The 19,832-nt window shown below is 49.5% G+C and overlaps 1 protein-coding gene and 1 pseudogene across 1 annotated transcript in view; both read right to left on the bottom strand.

Annotated features, from left to right (window-relative positions):
* Positions 1-19,832, bottom strand: part of KALRN (kalirin RhoGEF kinase) — a 660,995-nt gene that overhangs the window by 543,161 nt on the left and 98,002 nt on the right.
* Positions 13,861-15,268, bottom strand: LOC119867360 (annotated as a pseudogene).

Here is a 19,832-nt window from a genome sequence, read left to right as displayed (position 1 = left end):
CTGCGCTAGTGAAACAGAGCCTGGTGGGCCAGAAGGAGCTCATGGTTTCCTACAGAACATGTGTGCTGACTTCCATCCCTTCTGGAGGAAAGCCTTTCCAGGAGATGGGATCATTCTCTTTCACTCACCAAGCTAAAATTTGTACCATGTCCATGGTTTACAAAGTTTCCTAGAGACTAATATCCTATGAGTCTCTTGCTTATCCTAAAAGGAAAAGAGGGAAGTTATTATCATTCCCTTTCTGCTCCTGAAAAAACGAAGACTCAGACAGTGAAGGGATTCCTTACAGCCCCAGCAATGGTAACTCACCCACCAAGGACAAAGCACATTCAGTCACAGTGCTCAGGATTAAAACAAGTAACTGTTGAGTGTGATAATGGTTCAAATGCTTCAGTCTTGACTCTACTACAGAAAGGTCATCAGCAATGGCAGAAACATGTGCCATCTGGGTAGCCTGTGGGTTGGAAACATGAGATCTATCCATGAATATGATAGGTTTGGGTTCTGCTAGAGATAGTATGTTGTGAATACCAAACAGTATAAAGAGCAGTGGCTTTAGAGTCCAGTAGATTTGGCTTTGAATCCCACCTCTATTTTTCTCCAGAATAAGTTACTTTGCTCCAATGAGCTTCAGTTTCCTTGACTATAAAATAGCAATGATAATACTTAAACATCAGAATCATTGTGAAAATTGATGAAATAATATACGTTAAGTTCCTGGAATATAGTAAGCACTAAATAAGTATTATTTCCTTTCCCTACTCCCTACCTTAAAAAAAAGAAAAGAAAAGAAAGAAAATAGTTTGTATCTTCTTTAGCAGCTAGAATGAAATAAAAACATAAATCATTTAAAGTCATATCATACAGAATAATCATATATGAATATATAAAAAACCTTCTAAGATAGCCCAATTTAAGAACCGTGGCTTATTTTTTTTTTTCTTTTTCACCTGGAAGTAACCTGATTAACTCAGTACCTGCTTCATTCCTGCTTCATTTTCTGGAATAGAAATTGCAATGATCTTCTCCTTAATTTCAATCTAAGTGATTAACATGACAAAAACATGTCAGCTGTAGTCAGAATCCAGCTCTCATGAATTTCTCTAGGACTGATGTTGCCAAATGCTGCCTGAAAGAAGATGGTCTGATTGCCAGGTTAAGTCCAGATGTTGCTCTGGACTTACCCAGAGAAGCTGAGAGAAAGGGTCTTATATATCTGGCTACCTATCACTTTCCTTTTAAAAAGCAAATACAATCTTTTCAAAATCTACAGGTATTCTTCCATGAAAATCTTTTGCTATCTCCTCAAACTCCATGAATACCCTCTACCCATAAATTGATTCCTCCTCCCAACTGTCCTATTTCTATCCATGCCTACACATTCTTAGAATCTCAGAAATAAGAAAATAGAAGGACTTCCATTAAAGACATTGGTCCAATGTAAAAAAAAAAAAAAAAAATACAGGAATCATCCCTGTACTGTCTTCCAGCATACAGGAGCTAACTACTTCCTTGCTGCATTTTTCCCATTCTTGGTCAAGTTCTTCCATGAGTCCATCAGGAATGTTTCCCTTATGTCTTCCCCATGTGCACCCCCCCCCCACCCCACCCCATTCACTAATCCTGGTTTTGTCTTCAAGAGCAGTGCAGGGGACATAGATCAACCTTACCTTTCTTCTACACTGGAGGCCCAGCAATACGGAAGACAGCCATTATGTTTATATGCATGCTTTCTGCTCTGAGTCAAACATTCAACTCAAAAAACATCTGTGAGGGTCAACCATGTGCATCGCACTGGTTTAGGTGCTAAGACAGGAGAACTAAATAGCATACGCCATCTACACACAAGACAGCCACACTAGCCACTAAGAACAATCTGGATATAACCTGGCTTCCAGACTATTCTCTCTCTCCCTCCTCCAGATACACTATGACTTGTTGATGCTTCTCTTCAAGCATGGTACCCAGAATGTGGGAGGAAAAAAACAGATGAGTGCATTGTGTTGTTGGCATTTACCCAAAGGAACTAAAACCTTGCACGTGGATGGATGTTTATAGCTTTACTCAAAATTGCCAAAACTTGGAAGCAACCAAGATAACCCTTTAGTCGGTGAGATGAATTATGGTATATCCAGGCAATAGAATATTATTCAGTGCTAAAAAAGAAATGAGCTGTTAAGCCACAAAAAGACATGAAGAAATCTTAAATGCATATTGCTAAGTGAAGAAGCCAACCTGAAGACACTACGTACTGAATAACTGCAACAATCTGACATTCTGGAAAAGATCAAACTATGGAGATAGTAAAAAAAGATCACTGGTTGCCAAGGGTTAGCAGGAGAGAAGGACAAATAGGCAAAACACAGGGGATTTTTACAGTGGTGTGGGCTCATCGATGAATTGTCACAAATGTACCACTCTGGTGGGGGATGCTGACAATCAGGGAGGCTGAGAATGTGGAGGAGGGGGGCAGGATATAAAAGGGAAATCTCTGTACCTTTCTCTTTGTTTTCAGTCAACCTACAACTGCTCTAAAAAAAAACAGTCCTTTAAAGAAATTAATAGAAAAAAGTGTATGGCTGAGTCAGTGGATTATATCAACGTCAATTTTCTGATACTGCGCTAACACTGGGAGGTGCTAGAAGAAAGGTGCACAGGAGCTCCCCGTATGTTTCTTTGCAACTTTCTATGAATCTCTATTTTAAAATTAAAAGTTTAAAGATAAAGATTGGCAAGCTCATGGATGGGACAATTTAAAGACTAACAGAAGGCCCAAACCAGGGTGGGTTTATCTACTGAAATACCTCTGGAAATGAATACCAAGGAGAAGAGAGAAGACTGCCAATGCAAGGTCTACACCCTGCCCTCCCTAGGACATAGGGCATCATTCTGGAAGGACAACCCTGAGCTCTGTGATCTGTATCTCCAGGGCCTTCTTCTGCTTCTTTTTATTTAAAGATTTTACTTATTTATTCATGAGAGAGACACACACAGAGAGAGGCAGAGACACAGGCAGAGGGAGAAGCAGGCTCCATGCAGGGAGCCCGACGTGGGACTTGATCCCAGGTCTCCAGGATCATGGTTTTTTTGTTTTGTTTTGTTTTCCAGGGCCTTCTTCTCATTCCTATTCTGGAATGTCTGCAAGGGAAGTCTGTGGTCCATGCTCCTTGTCACCTGGAGGGGCTATGTGGATGGGAGTGGGGGTCATGAAGTATCAGGCTCCAGAGTCCAACACACCTGTCTTTAAAATGCGGGTCTACGACTCCCCCCAGCTGCAGTGAGCAGGCCATATTATTTGCCCTCTTCAGGCCTCCACAAAACAGAGATGGAGACAAGCATTGTAATCACATAAGGCTCTGAGAGGAGGCAATGAAATAATTCCTATAAAACTCCAGCATCCACCAAAACCTCAAAAACCATTCGTGGTCTGAGGGCCTCCTGCATGAGTAAAGCGTAGGTTTTCAGGACACACTCTTATTCCTTTCACAACATCAGAGAAGGTCTGCATTCTCCTGCTTGCCAGTACCTCTCCAGGGTGCCACGACATCTCCCATTTTCAGCTGCTCCATCCAATGCATTTTCAACCAAGTACAGTAAAGGACCGGTTTGGTGTTTGTTTTTTTCTTTCATTTTTTTTTTTTTTGTTCCAGTCTGCCATAGGGCTGGTACTTTCATAAAATACCCCAAAAATGAATTACTAGAGACATGCAATTTTAAAAACAAAATATAAGCCCCTTTTAAAAAAATGTTTAGACTCAGACAAAATTATTTTTGGAAAATTGCTATAAAAGTTTATAAATGCTTCAATTTCTCTACTCCTCGTTACTGACTGATAACAAATAGTTGGCAGAGCTGGGCCATGACTGCACCTCGGGTAGCGCCTCTCTGGTACCTCCTTTCTCCAGGCTCCTAAACGACTTTAGTCATAAAACACAACTAAATACTTCAAATCTGGGATCCCTGGGTGCCTCAGCGGTTTAGCACCTGCCTTTGGCCCAGGGCGCGATCCTGGAGTCCCGGGATCAAGTCCCACATCGGGCTCCCTGCATGGAGCCTGCTTCTCCCTCTGCCTGTGTCTCTGCCTCTTTCTCCCTCTATGTCTATCATGAATAAATAAATAAAATCTTAAAATAAATAAATAAATAAATAAATAAATAAATAAATAAATAAATAAATAAATACTTCAAATCTCTATTTTTTATATCGACGTAAATTTTCCCAGCCAGATTGCATGTTTTTTGAGCGCCAGGATCATGTCCACTATGCCTAGGGTAGGAAAGATGATTTACAAGGGCTCAAACCCTTGCTGATGATCCAAATATTAAACAGCCACATTGGCTACTTCTGCTTTTTCATGATTTAGACAACTTGATAGCATATTTGTGAAAACCTACCCAATGAACACATTTTGTCCCTTTAGCATCCCTCCCTGTTTGCCTGCCCTCCGTCTCTTTGTGTGTGTGTGTGTGTCTTTTTTACCACCTGCTGTAACTCCATTTAACTAAATGCACCAGATACAGTCACTGTTTCTCTTCCACTGAGGGGCAAAGCAGAATAAATCCAGAAAACGGAAAATCACATTCATCAGAAAAGCTGGCTCTGACTCAGCAAATAAACAGTCAAAGAAATAGAGAGTTTATATTAATTTACTTCCAGAAAAAAATAAAAAATAAAAATAAATAAATAAAAGGGATCCCTGGGTGGCGCAGTGGTTTAGCGCCTGCCTTTGGCCCAGGGCGCAATCCTGGAGACCCGGGATCGAATCCCACGTCAGGCTCCCGGTGCATGGAGCCTGCTTCTCCCTCTGCCTGTGTCTCTGCCTCTCTCTCTCTCTCTCTGTGACTATCATAAATAAATAAAAATTAAAAAAAAATAATTTACTTCCAGGGGGCACTGTTATTCTCACCTCTGTGTCTCTCTAATGCTGAGCCCATAATAGCTGCTCAATAAACGTTTGTGTGAGCTGGTCAGAGTGCTGGCTGTATCTCAGGCTGCATCTCAGGGTCTACAGGTCACATTTTCAGTCATGTCACTCAGCAGGCCAGGGCAGACAGGGCACTCAGCAGAAAGGGCCAATGAGTGGCAGTGTTATAGGAAGGAGCTCAGGTTCATTTAGACCAGTGGTTTTCTACTCCTGGCTGCACAGTGCAATCACCTGAAGAATTTAATTACCCAGGCCTTCCTCCCAGACCCAGAGATTTTTTTTTTTTAATTGTTCTGGGGTGAAACCGGAGCATCAGCATTTCTCAGATTCCACAGGTAACTCCAGTGTGTGGCTAGGATTTAAAAAAAACCCCACTGAGTCGCAATGTCCTTACATCCACACTGGTACTTAGCGGAGCAGATGTTCGTTCCTTAAATGTTTGTTGAGTGGGTGAATGGCTCAATCAATAGATCAATCCATTGATCAATCTAATTTGATCCAACTGGATTCAAATCCAATCATCTATCCAATTACTAGAATGAGTCTGCAGCAAATGTGGAGACAGTTTTGACTCCTGTCTCAGACTCCTCACCTCCAGTAAGCACCTTCTCCAAAGGTCTAGTCTTAGACTCTGGCCAGACAGAAAGCACTCCTCTCTCATTCTCTTGCTAGTGGGAGGGGGGCTTTTTCTGGATCACTGGTCCTAGGAAGGCACTAACTTAGCTCATCCTCACCTTTTTCAAGCAGGAAACTCTTGAGCTTTCTCAAATACACACCAAGAAGGCCCCTACAAATACCACTGGCCTCAACTCACACAGGATGGGAACATGTTATCTCATCTATTTTTTGTGTTTATTTAATAGTTGTTCCTCGATTGTTTTTCTGGCAGTCCACGGGTCCAGGATGCTATCTCAGACAACAGACTTCCAGAGCACAGAAGCCCAAGAACACTTGGTACAAAATGACTGGTTTGTAAAAAGTCTAGTAAGTGGATGTTGCTGTTGCACTGCTTTAGAAGGGCAGGATGGACAGGAGTGGAAGCCGTGTGTGAAGTGAACACGGGGAAGAGGGGGAAGCAATGCAATGTACAGGCCTGGAAGGGGACATGACATGCTGGCTGCCCACTGTGGGCAGGCACAGGTGACACACGTGATTAGGCACTGTCCACCGCCCCATCCCAAGGGGCGGGGAGCAGCTAGCCAAACTCCAAGGTCTCTGCCGGGAATATGTGCCTGGGGCTGCCCCAGCTTCTGACCCTTGGCTGCTCCCTGAGCTGCTGCCACTGCTGATGCTATTTTTAGCTGAACAGTGGCCTCTCCCCAGCCTCCCCTTCTCCAGCTTATTTTCATGACCCCAGAGGAGCCACTGAACTTTCATCCTCCCTCTGGACCCTAAACCTCCCACTCCTCCTCAAGGCTTACACGGAGTCAGTTCAGGATACAACATGGGGATGTTTGGAAGGAGATGAATATAGGGTAGTCAGGAAGTCAGTTGTGAAATCCAACACTTATTTTTTTAAACCAGGGAAAAATTAAAGGAAATACTCCCTCTGTTCCCAAAAGGCAGATACTTTCTGGGTTCTCTCTTCTCTGCAGGCCTGCGTATTGATGGCATCCCACCACTAGTACTGACAGGCATTTTCTGGTATATTTCTGTCTTCTCACTAAAAGGGGAAGAGAAAATTTGCACTAATATGGGCACCCCTGTTTCCTGACGCTCTGTTAGATTCTATTCATGGTTTTTCTCATATAAATCTTATAATCCAAGAGCTAAGTTAGGGGCCCCGCCCACGGTCACACAATTAGCAGAGCTAGGATTCAAACCTAGTGACTTCCAAGCTTACCCTGGAACGCAAGCCTCAAACTCCTGTCACCAGAAAGAGTGACCTATCCCCAGCCCCTTAGACGATGAGCTTCCCAAGGCAGGAATCATGAAGCCCCATTAGATTGGTATCTCACTGAGCTCCATAAATCACATAGACTGACTGAACCACCAGCTTCCAGAAAAGAAAGAGGAAAACATAGTCGCCATCCAAAGGCCAATGAAATATGAAGAAATATGTGCCTTCTGTTTCTCTACCAGCTTCTAAGGTGGCTGGAGAAAAAGAGGAAGGCGTCCAGCCAAGAGTGGTCAGCTACAGACCATCCTAGAGTCAGTAATAACATTTCCTGGTCCCAAAAGCACGTCTCTCAACTGTAGGGATTCTGAGAAAATGATTCATTCATTCATCATCCAACAGATATTTACTGAACACCTACTGTCTGCCAAGGCATGTACTTGGTGTTGGGGACGGTGAACAAAGTATTCAGCGTCTGTCCCGAGGAAGCTAGCAGCTAGAGGCGGAATGATGCTGGGGCTCAGAGGCATTTGTGGAGTAGTGGCATCTCCTGACATACTACCTTAAATTTAGAGCTCAGGCAGTTTTGTGAGAGGAGGAGAAAGAGAAGTAAAGGAAACCAAACACGTTGCTATGCAACCAGGATGATATATTCTTAGCCAGAGCAAGAGGAGCAGCAGCGTGGTGCAGGGAGTGGGTGGGGGGAGGAGATGTGGGGGAGGCGGCGGCCCAGAAGTACCAATGGGAGGCAAAGGGGTGCACAGTGAGCACCCCCGCTGCTGCGCACATAGGCTTCACCCCTGGAGCAGCTCACAACTGGCCAATGCTCACCGGAGGTAGCCAGAATAATGTGGGGAGAGGTCCAGGAACCACAGAGAGAGGGCCTCCTGCCCAGCTGCAGAAACCCTTGTTCTGGGGCCTGGAATTAACCTTCCATTATTAAATCCAGGTCTGCACTGAATACAAAGAACAGCATAAAGCCTGGCCTGCTTCCCGCCTGGGGGAACACACCGTCCACCCGGGGAGTACGACACACGTGCATAAACAGAGCATCAACAAGCATTTATTAAGCACCTCTTGCGTGTTCCTTCTGCAAAGCGCAGGATGCTGTGGGGCTGAGGGAGAGCTCACACCAGTGTATAGCGTGGTGCGGATACATGCCTGCAGGGACACAGGCCTGAGTGTTAGACCTGGCTTGGCCATCCACAGGCTCTGTGCCGCCTGCAGCGAGGCTCTCTGGGCCCCAGTCTCTGGATCTCTAGAATGAGCAGTTCTGATATGGCTGAGTCCCTGACACTGTAAATGCAAAAGGACTGCAGAGACAGCAGAATTGGGTATCAAATGGAATACTCGGGAAGCACTCTGAAAGAGGGAGGACTTGAGGATGCAGTGGGGGCGGACGTCTAATCTGTACTGAGGGCCTATTATGCACCCTTAGTTGACCATAAAGAGTTGTTTCCTCATTTTCAGGGCTGAAAAATGCCTAGCCTCAGGGAGGTTAAGTACCTTACTCACAGCTACACAGCTAGGAAGTAGCAAATGCAAGATTCAAACCCAGACCCCCCTGGCTCTGTAGCCTGCGCACTTGGCACTGGGTCACACTGCTTCTCAAAGACGGTAAGGCTTGCGTCCCAATGGGAAAGGAGAAGGACTGCAGGAAGCAACATGGGCAAAGATGTTGATGAGAACTGGCTGGGATTAATGCGGGATGGTTCCTGGGGATGAGGACGGGGCCATGAGTGTGAGGAGGGTGTGGTGAGCAGAAAGAATGAGAAGCCGGCAGTCCCTAACCCACACCCTGTACTGCGCTAAATGCTATGGAAAAGAAAACAGTGTATTAAACAGTCCTTGCCCTGAATTAATCTGCAACCAGGGCGATAAAATGTGAAAATTAACAATTAGTGAAATGTTACAAAAATTGCCAAAGAAGGCATACAAAAATAAATCACAGCACAGTTTAAATGGGGGAAGTGGTGCTTCTGATTTGGGTGGGCTCAGGAGATTCAGTGCAGGACAGGGACTGGAGGCAGGCTTTAAAGGATTCCCTGGAGAGGACAGGTGAGGGAGAGGGGAGACAGGTGAGGACCTGTGGGACAGTAAAAATCTCATCCTTTGGAGAAAAAGCAGGAAACATGCTCTGTGGAAGACCACTTCACTTAGGACAAAGAGCTGGTAGGAAACACTACAGACCAGTTGGGTTGGGTGAGACAATGGGGCCTCCAATGAGGGAGTGAAGGGTCCAATCCTTCACCAGAAGGCTATGAGAAGGCTGTGCTCGGGCAGGGGAAAGAAATGGCCAACAAGGAGTTTAAGGAAACGAAGACAGCAGTGCTTGGAGGACCAGGGAAGGCACTGATGGGCATGGGGTGACAGGGTCCCAACTAGGCACTGAGGATGGCAAGGAAGCACCAGTCTCTTGGGTATTTCAAGGATGAACAGAAAAGTCCTAGTGACTGGGGAGCAGAAGAAGGAATCAAAATTAACCTAACTTCACACCAAGAGAACGAGAGTCCCATATTCAGAACTAGAGAAGCCCAGTAAAAAATAAGATTTGTGGGGAGGGTGATGATGAGGTTGATCAGTTTCCTATGGTCTAAGGTTTCTGTAGGCTATTCAAGTGAAAAAAAATCATTAATCCCAAACTGGAAAAGGAGACCTGAGGCTGGGGGAGGGTGGAAGGGGTCTCCCATCATCCAGGGTGAGACAGCCCTCCGCTGCTCCTTAAGCCCCCAGGGAAGGCAAGGCAGCTGCCCTGTGAGTTAGGAACTGTATGTCCTGATAAGACAAGTCACAAGGAGAATGGAAACAGAATCCCTGAGCCAACATTTAATTATTCCCCTCAATAGAGCTAAAGAAGCTCTCAAACAGGGTCAGGCCCGGAAGAATCTAGTACACTTCCCTCTCTCAGCAGGACTTCTTTCTGGGATCACCAGCCTCGCCAGGGACAGAAAATCACCCTGCCCAGCATCTTGGTATAGAGACACAGGATAAGACTCTGAAGTCAGAAAGATCTGGGTGTGAATGACAGTTGTTCCCCCGACTGTCCACAGGCATCAGGATGCCCCACCTGTCTGAAAGGTAAATAAGCCAAGTGTCTTAGTGTCAGGTGCCTGGCATAGCAGAGGGCATACAGATGGCATCACCCCACCTGGGAGCAGGCCCTTCCATTCCTATTCACTCACTGCTCAGTGATACAGTTTTTCCATTAAGGCCTAGTTACATGCCCTGGGGCAGCACAAAAAAATGTCGATTTCCCCTTCAACCGGCCAGAGGTTGGTCATGTGGGGTCTGGGGCACCACAAAGTGAATTCTATCCTCATGATAAAGTCTGACAGACACAGAGCAGAAGAAGGCTGTAACTGCCCAGGTTCCGTAAGCGCAGCCCCGGGCTCCCAGAATACCACCTGCAGCTGATTGTCGGGGGCACCTGAAACTTGACCGTTAGAGGGCTACTTCTTTAGTTTATTTAACACGCTTCTTGTAAATATAAAACTGTCCCGTGAGGAAAGCCCATTAATCTAATACCAGTCAATCATCAGTTACAAAATATACGTTAATTTATCAGCTGCCTGGGCATGCAAGGGTTTTGACACCTTGGGGAGGCGGGAGGGGGTCCTCTTGGAGCTGAGATCACTGATCCTATTTGCAGAGGTTGAAGGGAGTCAGCAACCAGAGGGCAAAGGGACCCGATAGAGCAAGCTCACAGCTTCACGGGGGATCTGAATGAGAGAGGCCATAAAGGAGACACCCTGCTGGCTGGAACTGCCAAGTGACAATGTGGGACCCCAGGGGTATAAAACGAGAGCCACCGGGGCTGAACCTTCTGCGCCTCCTGGAAGCACATTGCCACCTACCAGAGAAGAGCCATTCTCCACCGCCCATAGAACCAAAATAAAAGGGATCGGACGCCTGGGTGGCTCAGCGGTTGAGCATCTGCCTTTGGCTCAGGGTGTGATCCTGGGGTCCCAAGATCGAGTCCCACATCGGGCTCCCTGCGTGGAGCCTGCTTCTCCCTCTGCCTGTGTCTCTGCCTCTGTGTGTGTGTCTCTCATGAATAAATAAATAAAATCTTTAAAAAACAAACAAAAAAAATATAAAATAAAAGGGATCGAGGTGTACCAGGAGAGACTGAGGCCAGAGCTAGGAAGCACTTCCAGATAATGCAGAAATTCTGAGCTCTGCTTTCCTTGCCCCCATCACTCTCCCGAAACTGTTCCTTCAAAGATGACCCGTAATCTCCTGACATCCAGACCCCGGGTTTCTACTGCCTTCTCAGCAGACTAAAGGCCAACGCCCACACGTTCCTGGACACCCCTGTGGAGGGAAGCCGGGGCGCCCTGGCATGACCGCTCTCATCTTCCTTCCAGCTGTGACCCAGACTCCTGCCTTGCTCCTCTGTGCACTTACCCCAGGCGGAGGGGCCACGGTCCGGCAGGTCTCAAGCAAGGCAGGAAGGACTGGTTCCAGAGTCCCCACCACACAGGGCCTAGCATATGGCCAGTACATAATAAGTCACCAAGAGAGACAGTGAATGCATTAAAATGCTGGCCAAAGGGACCCCTGGGTGGCTCAGCGGTTGAGCGTCTGCCTTCGGCCCAGGGCCTGATCCTGGAGACCCGGGATCGATCCCACATCGGGCTCCCTATGTGGGGTCTGCTTCTCCCCCTGCCTGTGTCTCTGCCTCTCTCTCTCTGTCTCTGTGTCTTTCATGAATAAATAAATAAATAAATATTTAAAAATTAAAAAAAAAATGCTGGCCAAGGTATGGCTCAAGTGGATCACGCCATAGGAAGCCAGAGAAGGCACGGCGCTCGGTGGGGCTTGCGAGGAAGCTCCACTTACTCAACCGATGGCTGCACTGTGGCGCACAAACACCCAGTCAGCATATTTTCTCCAGAGAACAAGTGAAGCGGAGTGCTCGACCTCAGGGCCCTCTGCCCCCTGCACTCGGGTCTTCTGCATCCCTGGAGGCGTTCCCACAGAGGACCGTACGACCACAGAAGAACGTCCCAAGAACGGATCCCGAGAGGAGAGAGCTTCGCTGCCACGCAGGGACCCTCCTGCTCGGGGCCAGCTTCTCCAGCAGCCCCGCTGCAGGCCCCCTCTCGCCCTCCCTGACCCTGCCCTTGCCTGGGATGCACCAACGATCTCTGCAACGAGCTCTTCCTGCCATCCTACGTCTGTAGTGTACGCACCATGGTCCAGACACAGATGGACAGCATCGGAGAACACCACCCTCCTCACCTGTGGGCCCCTCACCCCATGGCGTCCCCTTTCCTTCCAGCAGAGGTGCCCTGGAACCCAACAAATGGGGAGCTCTCCGGGGAACCAAAGCCATGACGGAGAGCCACCGTGGGTCCTTGACTCCTCCCCGCTCTGTAACCACCACTTCCCTTCGGCACCCAGCAGCGAACACCCAGTGTTGACTCTGCCCTTGCGGGCCCCTCCCCACCCCTGTTCCCGCCGGGGACTCAGAGCCACAGAACCAAGAGGCGCATCCTGGGAGGGGGAGAAGTGACTACGGGGGGAAGGAGAGGTGGCAGGCGGCGACGCCCTGGAGGACCTCTCGGTGGCCTCAGCAGTTTCTCAGCCATGCCGTCCTGGCCACCCTCCCACCCTCGGTCCTGACCGTTGAGAGGTCCCCTCCCATCCGCTGCTCCACCTCTGCCCATTGAGCATGAAACACTGAGATCTGTCGGATATTCTGAGCAGCAGAGCCCATGCGAGAGAGTTGCCAAGGCAACGGAGCCCTCTTCTTTGGTATAAATACTCATGGGTGATACCCCTGAGGAGTCGAGCACAGACACCTCCCCCTTGTCTTTAGTCGGGCCTGGTGGGCTTCCAAGTCGGAGGAGCCGTGGCTGCTTCGGACCGGGCAGTGGAGGGGGTGAGGCCCTCCAGACCAGCGGAGTCACCGTCCAGGGGACAGGCCAGTGGGAGAGAGGACCTTGCAGTTCGGACTGGATGCCCGGCTCCCCCTGGGCCAGAGGCGGGCGTGGGGACAGACAGAAGGCTGGAAGGGCACTTCTGGAGCCGCACTAGCAGGGCACAACACCCTAGAACAGGCCCGTGAACCCTGAGACGCAGGCCTGCTGGGGCCACCAAGAAACAGCGGGGACTTTATGCTCTGGCTAAGGCTGCTCTGACCTCCCTTCTTTCCTTTTCTTTCTTCTTTTCCACACCTTAACGTCTGCACCTCTTCCAGGTGGCTAATGGTTGGCCCAAGGCCTGAGGGTGCCATGCATGCAAACACACACCACAGACACCCAGGAAAGGGGGTTGTCTTCACACGGGGGCACAACAGGGCAGATCACAACTAGGGCCTGGATGGGGGCAAGTCTCACTCCGAAAGCAGACACAGGTGGACTGGGACAGAGACGGCGCGGGACGGCAGGCAGGGACGGTTCTGGTTACTTTACCTGGACCGGAATCAGCTGAGAGCAGGAGAGGCCTCGCACACAGAAGGACACGTTCGCTGATGTTCTTATACCTTCCTTCACATACTCAGATCACCCCTGTCCCCGGTGCCCGCAGTCCATAGTCCAGGCAGAGGGACAGAGAACCGGGGGCACAGAGCAGGATCCAGAAAGATGATCTACCGCTGCCCAAACTGTCCTGACCCAGTCCGCCTTCGGTCACCAACTCTGCTAAGCCCACTGTTCCCCAGGGTCACTAACAGCCACAGCCAACACACTTCAGAGCCAAGAGGAAAAGAAAGAAAAGGCAAATGCCCCTGTCCCGACCACCCAGCTTGGCGGTGCCTTTCTCCTCAGGCAGAGGTCACCGAGGGGCTGGCCCTGGGCAGGGCTTGGCTCAAGGTCCTCTGTTGGGGTCAAAGGCCAGGCTGGTTGGGAGGGCCTGGGAGCTCCCAGAAACATGTTTAGGACTCACCAGGCCATTCCTGCATTTACAGTGACAGAGGCTGAGCCACCCAACTCTGAGGGAGCCCAAGGGCTTGTCTTCTTTGGCAGGGAGGGGCGGGGGCTCCCACTCCTGGCTCGAATGCCGTGCACACCACCTCTCCAAGCAAGAAGTAAAGCCCGTCTGGGTAGGAAAGGGAAGGATGGCCCTCGCGCAGCCAGCAGCGGAAGGGCCTCGTTCAGTGAGCTCCACGGCGTTGGGCAGAAAACACGCCAAAGGGGCTACCTGGCCTGGAGCCAGGCCACCAGCCCTCCTCCGTTACCTCAACGCCACTGATGAGGCTCTCGGAGTGGAAGGGGATCTCCACGTTCTCGACAGGGTCCAAGCACACGGCCTGTCCCAGGCAGTGGGCCACGTGCGCAGGGCCCGCACCTCACGGCGGCAGCATCAGGCCCCCGCATGGAGTGTCCTGCTCTGGGGGCTCCGCACACGCGGCCTCCTCTTCCATCTGTGTCAGACACAGCCGGGTGCTGGGCGCCGGCTCCTAACGCATCTGCCCCGGGCCTTGAGGAGACTTGGGCCAGCGCTTGCTGAGGTGAGTCTCTGCTTGGGTGAGCTGCCTCTGCAGGAAAGGACTCCTCGGTTTGCCTGGCTGGGGACTAGGGACAGATGTGGTGGACACGGCCCTCTCCTTCTGCTTGGAAATCCCCAGTGCTTGTGTTAGCTACTGACGGGCCCCTGCTCCTCTCTGCCCCTTGAAACCACATCCTGCTGCTCACATTGCCTCTGGGGTCCACCTCGCTGCCCTGCTCCTCCCAACAGCACTGCTCCAGGCAGGAGACCTCACGCGGCCCCTGCTCTCGGTGCTCCTCCTGCAGCTGCCGCTCCTCCTCTGCCCACTGCGTCTCCCCCAGCCAGTCATTCTCCTCCTCCTTCCCTGCTTTGGCCTAGAAGTTGTCTCTGCCAACCCTTCCGATCTCAGATGTGGCACCGGTCTTCTGGTACACAGAGTCCACGAGGGGCCCATGTCCTAGAAACGGCTGCTCTCCCTGTGGAAGGCAGAGTTGGCACCTGAGGCCCTGGCCACCTTCCACCTGATGCCTGATGCACTCAGGCTCCATGTGCTCCTCGGTCCTCACATCCACAGTCACACGGGCCCCTTCAGAAAGCTGGCCAGCATGCTGACATGGTTGGTGCACACTCCCTTCCACACATCGTTGACACCCTCACCTGCCCCGTTGACGAGGACAAGCTTGGGCAGGCCGGACTTGGGATCCTTCACACTTGAGATCCTCCAGAAGGCGTCCATCACCTTCCCGCCGTTGAGCTCCTCCCTCCTCCATCTCCCCCAGGCACCCTCCCCAGTGCCGGCCACACAGATGTCTCTGCTGTTACCCTCATAGGTAGGGAGCCCAGTCAGCTGGGAACTTCTCAGTGGCCACTCCTATGCAGGCCTCCTGCAGCGCCTGCCCGTTCTGGCTCAGGTTCACAGCCACAGCCAGCCCCATGGTCCCTGCGTCACCATCACCCTGACCTCTCGCATTTTCCACACTTCCTCCCAGACCCACAAAAGCACAAACTGCACAAAAGACAATGAATGCTAGGATCAAGGCAACCATGTCCCAGTGCTGTTTGGGGAAGACCATGCCCTCCTACCCCTTGCCCTAAGCAGATGTCCATTCAGTCATCCTCTGCATCCAACCCACACCCACAGCATCAATTTTAGCCCATTCTCTTCCCTAGATCCCAATCCTCCCATCTGTAAAAAGTAGCGGAGGAGAGCTTTCCTCTCCTCCTTCCAACCTCCAGTATTTCCAGAAAAGAAAAGACAAACAAACAAAAAAAAAGCAAAATGAAATTTTATGTGTGAGGACTCCTCAGAGACACTCTTCTAAGAAGTAGTCAGTACCAGCAGCCCTACTGCCAGAGGCAGGGGTCCCCAACAGTCCTCGTTCTCGTGCTCTGAGGGAGGGATAAAACAACAATCCAGAACAAGTATCTTACATTCATTTCCCCTTTCCATCCCCATCCTCACCATCGCTCCCCACAAATATCCACTGAACCTAACCTGAGCTACCCACACACTAGGAGCCATACCCCAACATCACTCAGCCCATTATCCCTGCCCATCTCACACTCACTCAGCCCGCAGAACCACTGGGTTCGGCCTTCCCAAAGCCTTCCCCAGCCACACAACCCAAAGGATTCTTCCCCCAACTCTCGAAGACCTGTCAGCACCAATTATGGGATACATCATACTCTGCATTTTATCATTTATTTTCTTTGGTGGCCCCACATAGCATCTAGAACAGTGCTGTGCACACAGCAGGCACTTAAGTGAAAACTTGTTTTGGGTGCATTTTTAAAAATCATTCATTTTTCAACAAAACCTGGCTACTTGAGTCTCCAGGTGTCCAAGACATCCCTCCAGAAGGAGAATGGAAACCTCCACATCCTCTGCTGCATTTGCCAGCACAGCTCTCCTCCTCGCCTTCTAAACACACATTCTTGCTCTGTCCTGGAGCTTCCTTTCCAACGCCAGTTATCCAAACTGTCACAGCTGCTCCCCCTTATCGGACCTTTCCCCTATTCAGCATGACTCAGGACCCCACTCCCCAACCTCTGACATCGCTAAACCATTTCCTAAATGTCCTGTGGGGCACAAACAAGGGGTAACGTTAAAGCAGCATCACCAGCTTCATAGCACACGCTCTGGGACATGGACATCTGTGGCCATCCTCTGTCAGGCCACACCTGGCACCAGCAGTCTGTGTCCTGGGTTAGGAGTCTAGGACCTCTTAGATTCCCTAAACCTCCACTCAGAATTTCTAAATATGCAACAGCTAGTATGTTTCCTGGCAGGAAACTGGTATTGTTCTTCCCCGTGAGGAAACTCTAAAGACCAATGAGTAAAAAAAAAATAAAATAAAGACCAATGATTTCTATCTTCCTCCCAGAGGTTAAGTAGATATCAAGGCCACCCCATTTGTCCTCCCAGGCTCCCTCCCAGGCCTAGAATCATGGTAAGAGGGTGGGCTTTGCTACCAGGCAAGCAGGGCTCAAATCCTTGGACAATTCGGTGATGTGCTTGATTTAATCAGCATCTACTGAGTGCCTATTTTTGTTCCAAGGGATGAGGGACCAGCAGCAGCAGCAGAGATACCTAGAAACTTTAGAAATGCAAATTCCTGGGCCAACCCCACTGATGGAGCTGCCCTCATAACCCTTAGGAAAACATGGCCAAAGCCAGAACATGACCAATGTTCAGCTTTGCTCATCAATGGGTGCCAGGCTGGGACTCCAACGGAGCAGAGGGAGGCAGGGGGGAGGGGGTTCAGGGAAATAGTTATGTCATTCAGTGGCATTTAGTTTCCCAACCACAAACTCGGAGAGTGGGGCCAGCAACATGTTTTAACAGACTCTCCAACTGATTCTGATACATACTCCACTTTGAGGACCACGAATCTAGACCCTCGGCTACACAAAAATGGGAAGCGTACAATCTAGACCAGAGGTTCTTGTCACTAGCTACACATTAAAATCATCTGGGGAGCTTTTAAAATAATACCAAAGCCTGGTCCCATCCCAGACCAAGTCCATTAGGATCTCTAGAAGTACACAAATAGCCATAATGCAATGTGCAGAGTGCAAAGATTGAACAAGTGTACAATGAGAAGGGAGAAGGCAGCGAAGAGATCAGAGGAAGTGGCTTCACTATATGCACCTGTTTTCCCATCTGTAAAATGGGGATCATGCTGATGCTGATGCTCAGTCTGCATCAGTTCTCTCCCTTCCCCCAGACCAGACCCCTTGCTGACTCTGAGCTCGGCAACTAGACCGATATATTTAGAATGTCCCCTACGTGGGTTCATCATTGAGAACCCCAGCCACGAAGGAAAAGGACTCACAGCAAGAGTTCTCTCCAGCAGCCATCTAGATGTCCCCAGTGCCTTTAGTCACTGTTCTGAAAAACAGCCTGAATCTTTGGGAACCAGTCTGTCCCCAGAGGGCTGCTCATAGCTCAGACTCCAGCTCTAACATCCTCAACTCTTTCAAAGAACAGCTCTTTAAAACAACTTTACAAAGGCCATTTGAATTACACAAGGAACACATTGTCCTATTCCCACTCTTCTCAAGCTCTTTTTGCCTGTGCTTCCAGGCAGGTCCACTGGCTCGGGTAAGCTCTCTCCCCATCAGGCGGTCCTCCCTGATGCAGATCCTGTTATTCAACCTCTCTTCCCAGCAACATCTGAATTCAGGTTTATAGGGGATTTGGCAATAACCCCAAATTCATCCACCCCCTCCCTCCCCACAAGGCACAGGAGTGGGTGGGCAGTCACAGAGAGTGCCCTGGGTCCCCTATGATGCTGCAGACACACAAGCAACCCACGACCCTCCCAAATTGAGCAGAGAAATGGGACTTCCTTGTAGCTGCCTCCTTGGACTCTGTGCTTATCCCAGAAAACATTTTTGGTCTCCTGTTGAGAACAACCTTTGCTGTCATTTTAAAATAAACAATAAACAAAACTGTCATTACTTTGGAGGCAAACCTTGGCTTTTTGTTTTTGGGTTTTGTTTTTTTGTTTTGTTTTGAAGACTAAAACCACTATCACTCAGCTTGCCCAGATTTGATTCCTTCTTTTCCTAGATTTCCCCCAGTGAAGCTGGGCTGTTTCCAAAAATCAAATTAACATTCAAAGAACAGGGTTTTGTCACCATTAAGAATAGTTCAGAAGTAAAGAGAAAAAAAAGAAAAAAGAAAAGAAAGAGGGGATCCCTGGGTGGCGCAGTGGTTTAGCGCCTGCCTTTGGCCCAGGGCGCGATCCTGGAGACCCGGGATCGAATCCCACGTCCGGCTCCCGGTGCATGGAGCCTGCTTCTCCCTCTGCCTGTGTCTCTGCCTCTCTCTCTCTCTCTCTCTCTGTGTGACTATCATAAACAAATAAAAAAAAAAAAAAAAAAAAAAAAAAGAAAAGAAAGAAATCTGCAGCACCACACTGGAGGACAGTTCCCAGGATGCAGAGCCCACAGGGTTTGATCATAGGTGGCATCCCTGGCCTCGGCCCCCTCCGGGGGCCTGCTTTGAAGGGAGTGCCACTTCGGGTGGGAGTGGGCAGGGAAGGGGTCAGTAAGCCATCATCTCTGAGGAGCTTCAGAAAGCAAACTTCCACACCAACTAAGGGAGTGGCAGATGGGTCACAGAGAGAAGAAGGGATAAGGCTTCAGAGAAAAGGGCAGAGACACCCCCAAAAGCAGGAACCAGGACTATTCTCTAAAGAGGTGGGGGCTGCCAGGGGAGAAACAGTATCTTCAGAGGCCAAAGCCTGGCCTAGTTTCCTGCCCCTGACTCACAGAACCCCCACAGAAGAATCTGGAACATGAGATAGGAAGAAAAATCCCTGCAGAAATGGTCTTGAAGGAACAGGAACAATAAAGGTGCCACACAGCTTTTCTCTAGTTCCCCGAGCAGTAACTCTAGGGCCGATTCCTTCGCAGACCCTGCAAGGCACCCTCTCCTGGACCCAGCAGCCCTCTTCTTCCTTCCCCAAGTCCTGCCATGTGCAAAATCAGACCTCTGCCCAGGCTGGCCTGAGGAGAATGAGATATTTTCTCCTTGGCTCTGCATTTCCATTCAGCCTTCAAAAGCTCAGGCCGGGCATGCAGCCCACAAGTGTGTCGTGCTGCACCTCAGTGCTCATCTCCCCAGCTCCGGCAGCTTTCTCCCCTCTGGCTTTTTCCTCCTCACACCAATATTGTCTCTGGCTCAGGTGCCAGAGCCCAGGCCTTGGAAGCACTGATGGAGCTGCCCCCCCCTGTCCCCCCGCCCCGCCAACCCTTAGAAAAACATGGCCAAGACCAGAACATGACCAATGTTTAGGTTTGCTCATCAATGCATGCCAGGCTGGGACTCCAATGGAGCAGAGGGAGGCAGGGGGCACGGGGAAATAGTTGTGTCATTCAGCGGCTCTTAGTCATCTGTACTAATGGTGGAAAGAGATACTGGGTAATCAACATGATGGATAATCAATAATCCAGAATAATAGGCATTATTGTTAGGAGGCAACATGACTTTTCACAGCAGAATTATGAAGGATCTATTTGTTCAAGAATGCATCTGCCTTTCCTGAGCACAAAGACTAGGAATGGTAGAAAACAGCCACATGAAACGAGAAAGTCAGTTCAGGATTTAAGACTGACCACATAATACAG

The sequence above is a fragment of the Canis lupus genome, chromosome 33 (genome assembly GCF_011100685.1).
Source record: "Canis lupus familiaris isolate Mischka breed German Shepherd chromosome 33, alternate assembly UU_Cfam_GSD_1.0, whole genome shotgun sequence".
Lineage (NCBI taxonomy): Eukaryota > Metazoa > Chordata > Mammalia > Carnivora > Canidae > Canis > Canis lupus.
Note: the sequence above shows the minus strand (reverse complement) of the source record. Positions and strands in the feature narration are given on the sequence as shown.